This window comes from Anastrepha obliqua, unplaced genomic scaffold (assembly GCF_027943255.1).
Source record: "Anastrepha obliqua isolate idAnaObli1 unplaced genomic scaffold, idAnaObli1_1.0 ptg000097l, whole genome shotgun sequence".
In the NCBI taxonomy this organism is placed as follows: Eukaryota; Metazoa; Arthropoda; class Insecta; order Diptera; family Tephritidae; genus Anastrepha; species Anastrepha obliqua.
Window position 1 is genome coordinate 62,501 of NW_026562218.1, and position 7,500 is coordinate 70,000.

The following is a 7,500-nucleotide window of genomic DNA, read 5'->3' on the forward strand; positions in this document are numbered from 1 at the left end:
GTATAACGTTAATGATTACTAGAAAGATATTTCCAAAGAGTCGTGTTGCTTGATAGTGCAGCACTAAGTGGGTGGTAAACTCCATCTAAAACTAAATATAACCATGAGACCGATAGTAAACAAGTACCGTGAGGGAAAGTTGAAAAGAACTCTGAATAGAGAGTTAAATAGTACGTGAAACTGCTTAGAGGTTAAGCCCGATGAACCTGAATATCCATTATGAAAAATTCATCATTAAATAATTAAAAAAATAATGTGCATTTTTTTCATATAAGGACATTGTAATCTATTAACATAATAAAGTATTTATCAAAAGATCATTGGTGATATTAAGTTTATTTAAATTAATTTGCTTTTTAAGCATATTAACATAAAATAAATACTAATGATTTGATAAAGTGTTGATAGATTTTATTATATATAATGCTAAAATTCATTTTTTGAATTTTACAAAAAATTTAATATCTATGATATTAATATTTATTTGTATGCATTTATATGATTAACAATGCGAAAGATTCAGGATACCTTCGGGACCCGTCTTGAAACACGGACCAAGGAGTCTAACATATGTGCAAGTCATTGAGTTATATTAAACTTAATGGCATAATTAACTTAACTTAAATATAATGGGATTAATTTTTAGTCTATTTTTTAATAAATAGTCAATTAATTCAATCCCGGGGCGTTCCATATAGTTATGTATAATGATAATTTATTATTATTTATACCTCTAACTGGAGCGTACCTTGAGCATATATGCTGTGACCCGAAAGATGGTGAACTATACTTGATCAGGTTGAAGTCAGGGGAAACCCTGATGGAAGACCGAAACAGTTCTGACGTGCAAATCGATTGTCAGAATTGAGTATAGGGGCGAAAGACCAATCGAACCATCTAGTAGCTGGTTCCCTCCGAAGTTTCCCTCAGGATAGCTGGTGCATTTAAAAATTATATAAAATAATCTTATCTGGTAAAGCGAATGATTAGAGGCCTTAGGGTCGAAACGATTTTAACCTATTCTCAAACTTTAAATGGGTAAGAACCTCACCTTTCTTGATATGAAGGTTGAGGTTATGATATAATGTGCCCAGTGGGCCACTTTTGGTAAGCAGAACTGGCGCTGTGGGATGAACCAAACGTAATGTTACGGTGCCTAAATTAACAACTCATGCAGATACCATGAAAGGCGTTGGTTGCTTAAAACAGCAGGACGGTGGACATGGAAGTCGTAATCCGCTAAGGAGTGTGTAACAACTCACCTGCCGAAGCAACTAGCCCTTAAAATGGATGGCGCTTAAGTTGTATACCTATACATTACCGCTAAAGTAGATGATTTATAAAACAATTTCGATTGATTTATAAATTTTGAAACTTTAGTGAGTAGGAGGGTACAATAGTGTGCTTAGAAGTGTTTGGCGTAAGCCTGCATGGAGCCGCTATTGGTACAGATCTTGGTGGTAGTAGCAAATAATCGAATGAGACCTTGGAGGACTGAAGTGGAGAAGGGTTTCGTGTGAACAGTGGTTGATCACGAGTTAGTCGGTCCTAAGTTCAAGGCGAAAGCCGAAAATTTTCAAGTTTTTAATAAAAAAAAATATTAATAAAAATATATTTAAAAATAATTAAAATACTTGAATTATTTTGAACGAAAGGGAATACGGTTCCAATTCCGTAACCTGTTGAGTATCCGTTTGTTATTAAAAATGGGCCTTGTGCTCATCCTGGCAACAGGAACGACCATAAAGAAGCCGTCGAGAGATATCGGAAGAGTTTTCTTTTCTGTTTTATAGTCGTACTACCATGGAAGTCTTTCGAAGAGAGATATGGTAGATGGACTAGAAGAGCATGACATTTACTGTTGTGTCGATATTTTCTCCTCGGACCTTGAAAATTTATGGTGGGGTCACGCAAACTTCTCAACAGGCCGTACCAATATCCGCAGCTGGTCTCCAAGGTGAAGAGTCTCTAGTCGATAGAATAATGTAGGTAAGGGAAGTCGGCAAATTAGATCCGTAACTTCGGGATAAGGATTGGCTCTGAAGATTGAGATAGTCGGGCTTGATTGGGAAGCAATACCATGGTTTATGTACTCGTTCTGGGTAAATAGAGAATTACGATTCTTGTTCCCCGGATAGTAGTTACGTAGCCAATTGTGGAACTTTCTTGCTAAAATTTTTAAGGAATTATATCATTCGATATATATTCCTTTTAAATTATAACGATTATCAATTAACAATCAATTCAGAACTGGCACGGACTTGGGGAATCCGACTGTCTAATTAAAACAAAGCATTGTGATGGCCCTAACGGGTGTTGACACAATGTGATTTCTGCCCAGTGCTCTGAATGTCAAAGTGAAGAAATTCAAGTAAGCGCGGGTAAACGGCGGGAGTAACTATGACTCTCTTAAGGTAGCCAAATGCCTCGTCATCTAATTAGTGACGCGCATGAATGGATTAACGAGATTCCTACTGTCCCTATCTACTCATTCTCAGTTTGACTGTTGAATAGTGCGGACGTGTCGTGTGCTAAGTGGTGATTAGCGATTTTTGCGATTTCTTTTGCGTTTATATTCGTGTGTGATAACCGGTGTATTACAGTTGTGCGAGTGACGCTAATATTGTTGTGGCTGTACCATAGCGGTACAGTGTTTACAATTAATTGTGATTGAAAGTGCCGTTGTGCGAGTGACGCTACTTTGTAGTAGCTGTACACTGTTTACGAGTGATTAAGTGCCGTACGGTAGTTTTGTTGGACACTCCAGTGAGTGCCAATATACTCCGTGCTATAGACACATTGTGCGTGCGTGTGAGTGCCGCTAGATACAGCGTTGGAAATTTTCCATTAAGTTGTTTACAACTTTTGCGGGCGTGCCGTTGTTTTTCGGCGTGGTGTGTTGTGCGTAGCTGTACCATAGCGGTGCATTGTTTACGAGCAATTGCTCAGGTGACTACGGTTTGTGCTGGTGACGCCACTGTTCGCGTGGCTGTACTTTGTGTACAAGTGTACCTTGTTGGTATATTGTGGGACGCTCAAGTGAGTGCCGCTATACCAAGGTGTTTACAATTTCTGTGTGCCGCTAATTTCTGGCGTGGTCGTTTGGCGCGTGCCGTTACATTCGGTGTGGGTGTACAGTGCGGGCGTACACTAGGTCTGTCGTGCCGCTATATTGCCATATTTGGCAACAGTAAAAAGGGCGTCCCCTTTTGTGCGTGGGTTAAGTGCTGCGCCAAGGTTGAATACTTTGTGCAGGTGCCGCGAACAGAGCGTGCTGCGTTTTGCCTGCGGTCGAGCTCGGCGTTAGCTCCACCTTGGTCGACCCGTCCTTGTTCGGGGAACAGTGTTCCGTCCGGCAAGGCATTGGTGGTGGCCTTTGCCAGACCTTTGGTTGGCACTGTGGGCTACGCCCTCGCGCTTTGCTTTGGCTCGCCGATAGGTGCAGCCGCTGTGTGCGTACCTGTGCGGGGCTCATTCCTGCCGTGCAGTAGTTGCCGTCGCCCAAAAGGGACCCAGTTTTTGTTGTTGCTCGGGAGGCCTTTATACGGCGAACTCGGCAACCTTAGTGGTGGAGAGTTGGGCAATGCCCAAATCAGAAGGGTTGAGGAAGAGGGCGAACACCTCTCTTCCAAGCGGGTCGGCGGTGCCATCGTCGGCAATGGACGAGACGACGTCCGGAGAGGAGGAGGTGATCTTGCGGTCTCCTCCCCGTTCTAAGAAGAAGACCGCTGGAGGTGCAGCGGTTCCGGTGGAGAAGGTATCTTTAAAGGTACCTGAAAAGGTGAGTGGAAGCGAGGGTGGTTCCGAAAGCGGAAAGATTGGGAGTGGGCGCAAGGGGCGGAAGACGGGGGAAAAATTAGGTCCCGCAGGGAAGCGTTTGGAGGAAATCCGTGGGGAATTGGGTGCTTCCCTGAAAGGTTTGGGTGCGATCGGTGGGGATGCCGAACGCAAGAAAGTTGGGGTGCAGTTTATGGGGCGCTTCAAGTCCATTGTGACGGCCTTTAGTGGAGCCGTCATAGACATGGACGGCGTCCCGAAGAGTTTAGCTAAGGACCTCCTGGGATACTCCTTGGAGTTCGAGGAGCTTTTTGTGGAGATGGTGGCGGAGATCGCCCATCTTCGTGGGCGGTTAGAAGCCACAAAGACAAGTAGGGAGGAAGCACCTCGGAGGACGGCTGGAGCTGCGCTGGCTGGTGCAGCGATGATGCCGGCACCTCAGGCGCCTGCGCCTGTGTTGCCTGCGTTGCCGGTGCCCAAGCCAGTTGAGACCTGGTCGGTCGTAGTGAGGGGTAAAACCCCCACTACTTCCAAGGAGGTGATTAAGAAAGTGGTGAAGGAGGTAGGGCCTTCCATGGGGGTTAGGGTGCACGAGGTGCGCCCGTTGAAGGATGGAGGTGCGATTATTCGCACCCCATCCGTTGCCGAGAGGGATAACTTGGCAAAAAATGCCAAGTTTTCTGAAGTGGGGCTCGATGTGAGCATACGCCGGAAGCTGGGGCCTAGGGTTGTGGTCCAGGGGGTCCACACGGAGATCTCCCCTGAGGACTTCATGGGAGAGTTGTTCCGGTTGAACCTCAAGGAGTTCAGCCCTGGGTGCCGTGAGAAGGACGTGAGGATGATCAGCCGTCCTTGGAAGGTCAGCCCCGATGGGGTGACGAATGTTGTCCTTGAGGGAACGGACATGCTAATGTCCGCCCTCCTGGAAGCAGGTCGTTGCTACATAAAGTGGTTTTCCTTCCGGGTACGGCCAGACCAACTGACGCCCGGCTGCTTCCGATGCATGGGGTTTGACCACAGGGTGGCAGAATGCAGAGCCAAGAAGGATGTCTGCCGTAGGTGCGGGCAAGAAGGACACAGGAGTGCAGGTTGTGGCAATGCCCCGCATTGTCGCAACTGTGCATTTAAGGGCAAGCCAGCCGGACATCTGATGATGTCCACTGTCTGCCCGGTGTACTGTGCCATTGTTGCCCGTGCGAACGCTAGACATTGATGGTTGAACTATATCAACTGAACTGTCAGGGGTCATATGCCGTGATGTGTGAATTGGGGGCGTGTATGTCGGAGGGGGGCTGCGGCATTGCTTTGCTCCAGGAACCATACTCCACCAATGGGGTGGTGAGAGGCCTTCCTGGGGGCTTCAGGGTCTTTACGGACCTTGGAGTCAAGGCCGCAGTAGCTGTGTGTGAGCCAAGCTACTCTTGTGTAGTAGTTGACTCATCACAGTGGGGAGTATGTGTGTGTGTCGAGGGGGAATTCGGCAGAATGAATGTCGTCAGCTTGTACTGCAAGTCTGACGAGCCTCTAGAGCCCTACTTAAGATACATTGATGCGGTGCTACTACTTGAGAGTAGCATTCCTGCCATCGTGTGTCTTGACGCGAATGCTACCTCCCCGATGTGGTTCAGCAAGGTATCCAGGCATACTGCTGGATATCGGAGCCACACTCGGGGTGAGGTTATGAGCGAGTGGGTTGTGGCGAATAACCTTCTTGTAGCAAACGAACCAAGCGTATGGTATACGTTTGAGGGGCCTAGAGGTGTGAGTGACATTGACGTGACGCTCATGAATGACGCAGCAGCGGGTAGGTTCGAGTGTAAATGGAGTGTTAGGGGGGGTTGGGGAATTAGTGACCATAATTTAATACAAATTATGGTTACTCCCCGTACCCCGCAGCTAGAAGGGGGGAGTCCATTGAGGCGATGGCGTACCTCGTGTACCGACTGGAACCGATATGGACATACTGTTAGGGAAGCGGTATTGGATATACCGCTTAGGGAGTTTGAGGAATTGGGGGTTGACGAGCAAATTGCTCGTCTATATGAATGTGTCTGGGGTGTGAATGACTTATTGTTTAGGAAAGCTAGGGCTGTGAGAATGAAAGGTGTGAAATGGTGGACGAGTGAGTTAAATTCAAAGAGGAGGTCTGTCCGACGCTTGAGGCGTTTGTTTCAACGCGGCAGGCGGACCAATTCGGAGAATCTGTCTCAGCTCAAGTATCAATTTAGCGTAGGGATGAAAGAGTATAAGAAGATGCTTGTGAGAGTGAAGGAGGAAGAGTGGAGGAGATTTGTGGGGGAAAATAGGGACGACCCTTGGGGACAGGTCTATAGGATCTGTCGGGGTCGTCGAAATGAGATGGCTAGCTCTCTTCGCGTAGGTGATACTGTATTATCGACGTGGAGAGAGTGTGCCAATGTTCTGTTAGGCGAGTTTTTTCCCAGGGCTGAGGTTCAGGTTCCTCCTGCACAAGAGGTGCCTGTCCCTCCAATAGAAGCTGAGGAGTTGGATTATGCATTTGGCCTGGTCAGGTCTAAAAGGTCTCCAGGTTTCGATGGTTTGAACGGAGAGATGTGCAAATGCTTGTGGAAGTTCATTCCGGAATATTTGGAGGCCATTTATGATAAATGCATATGGGAGGGATATTTTCCACGCGAGTGGAAAATTGCTAGGGTCGTTGCACTCTTGAAGTCGCCCGATAAGATCAGGAGCGATCCTCGATCTTATCGTGGTATCAGCCTCCTTCCAGTACTTGGAAAAGTGCTGGAAAGGGTTATGGTTGAGCGGCTTCAGGAGCTAACTCGGGGTGTTAGGTCGGATAGGCAGTATGGGTTTAGGAAAAGACGTGGTATAGAGGATGCGTGGTTGTATGTTCAGAGTGTAGTTAGGGAAAACGTCAATAAATATGTCCTTGGCATATTTATTGACTTTAAGGGGGCATTTGATTACTTGCGCTGGGATCGTGTGTTGCAGAGATTAGAGGAGCTTGGCTGTCCGGAAATTACTCTATGGCGGAGTTATTTTTCGGACAGAAAAGCATCCATGGTAGGAGTGGGCGGGAGTGTGGAGATTGGGGTGGAGCGAGGCTGTCCGCAGGGATCCGTCTGTGGTCCCTTCATTTGGAACCTCATGATGGACTCCCTGCTTCGGCAGTTAGAGCCACTCTGTAAACACTGTGCGTATGCGGACGACCTTCTCATTTTGGTTGAGGGTCGTTCGCGTGAGGAACTAGAGCGAGTGGGGGGGCAGCTCCTTACATTTACCCACAATTGGGGGGTAGATGTGGGAGTGGACATATCGATGGACAAAACGGTGACAATGCTGCTTAAGGGCAGATTGTCCCCGAGTCGTCCACCGATTGTACGTTTGAATGGGATAGGGATTAGGTATGTGACGCAAGTCAAATACCTGGGGTTAGCTATGAGTGAAAGGATGTGTTTTACTCCACACTTAGTGTTGTTGAGGGAGCGGCTGCAGGCAACTGTTGGGCAAGTTCGGCGCGTGGTCAGATTTGACTGGGGCCTTAGCCGGCGTGCGGTTCGCACCGTATATCGGGGCCTATTCGTGGCCTGTGCCACTTATGGTGCCGCTGTATGGTACGAATCGGCTTTAAAGTCGGTTGGCAAACGTCATCTGATGGCGTGCCAGCGCATTATGATGCTTGCCTGCATGCCTGTATGCCGTACAGTGAGTACGGATGCATTGCAGGTGTTGTTAGGTGCG

General features: G+C 47.3%; 1 pseudogene; it reads left to right on the forward strand.

Moving 5' to 3' along the window:
- LOC129251866 (large subunit ribosomal RNA) overlaps nt 1–2,528 on the forward strand; it is a 2,770-nt pseudogene extending 242 nt beyond the window's left edge.
- Nucleotides 2,529–7,500: the final 4,972 nt, after the last annotated feature.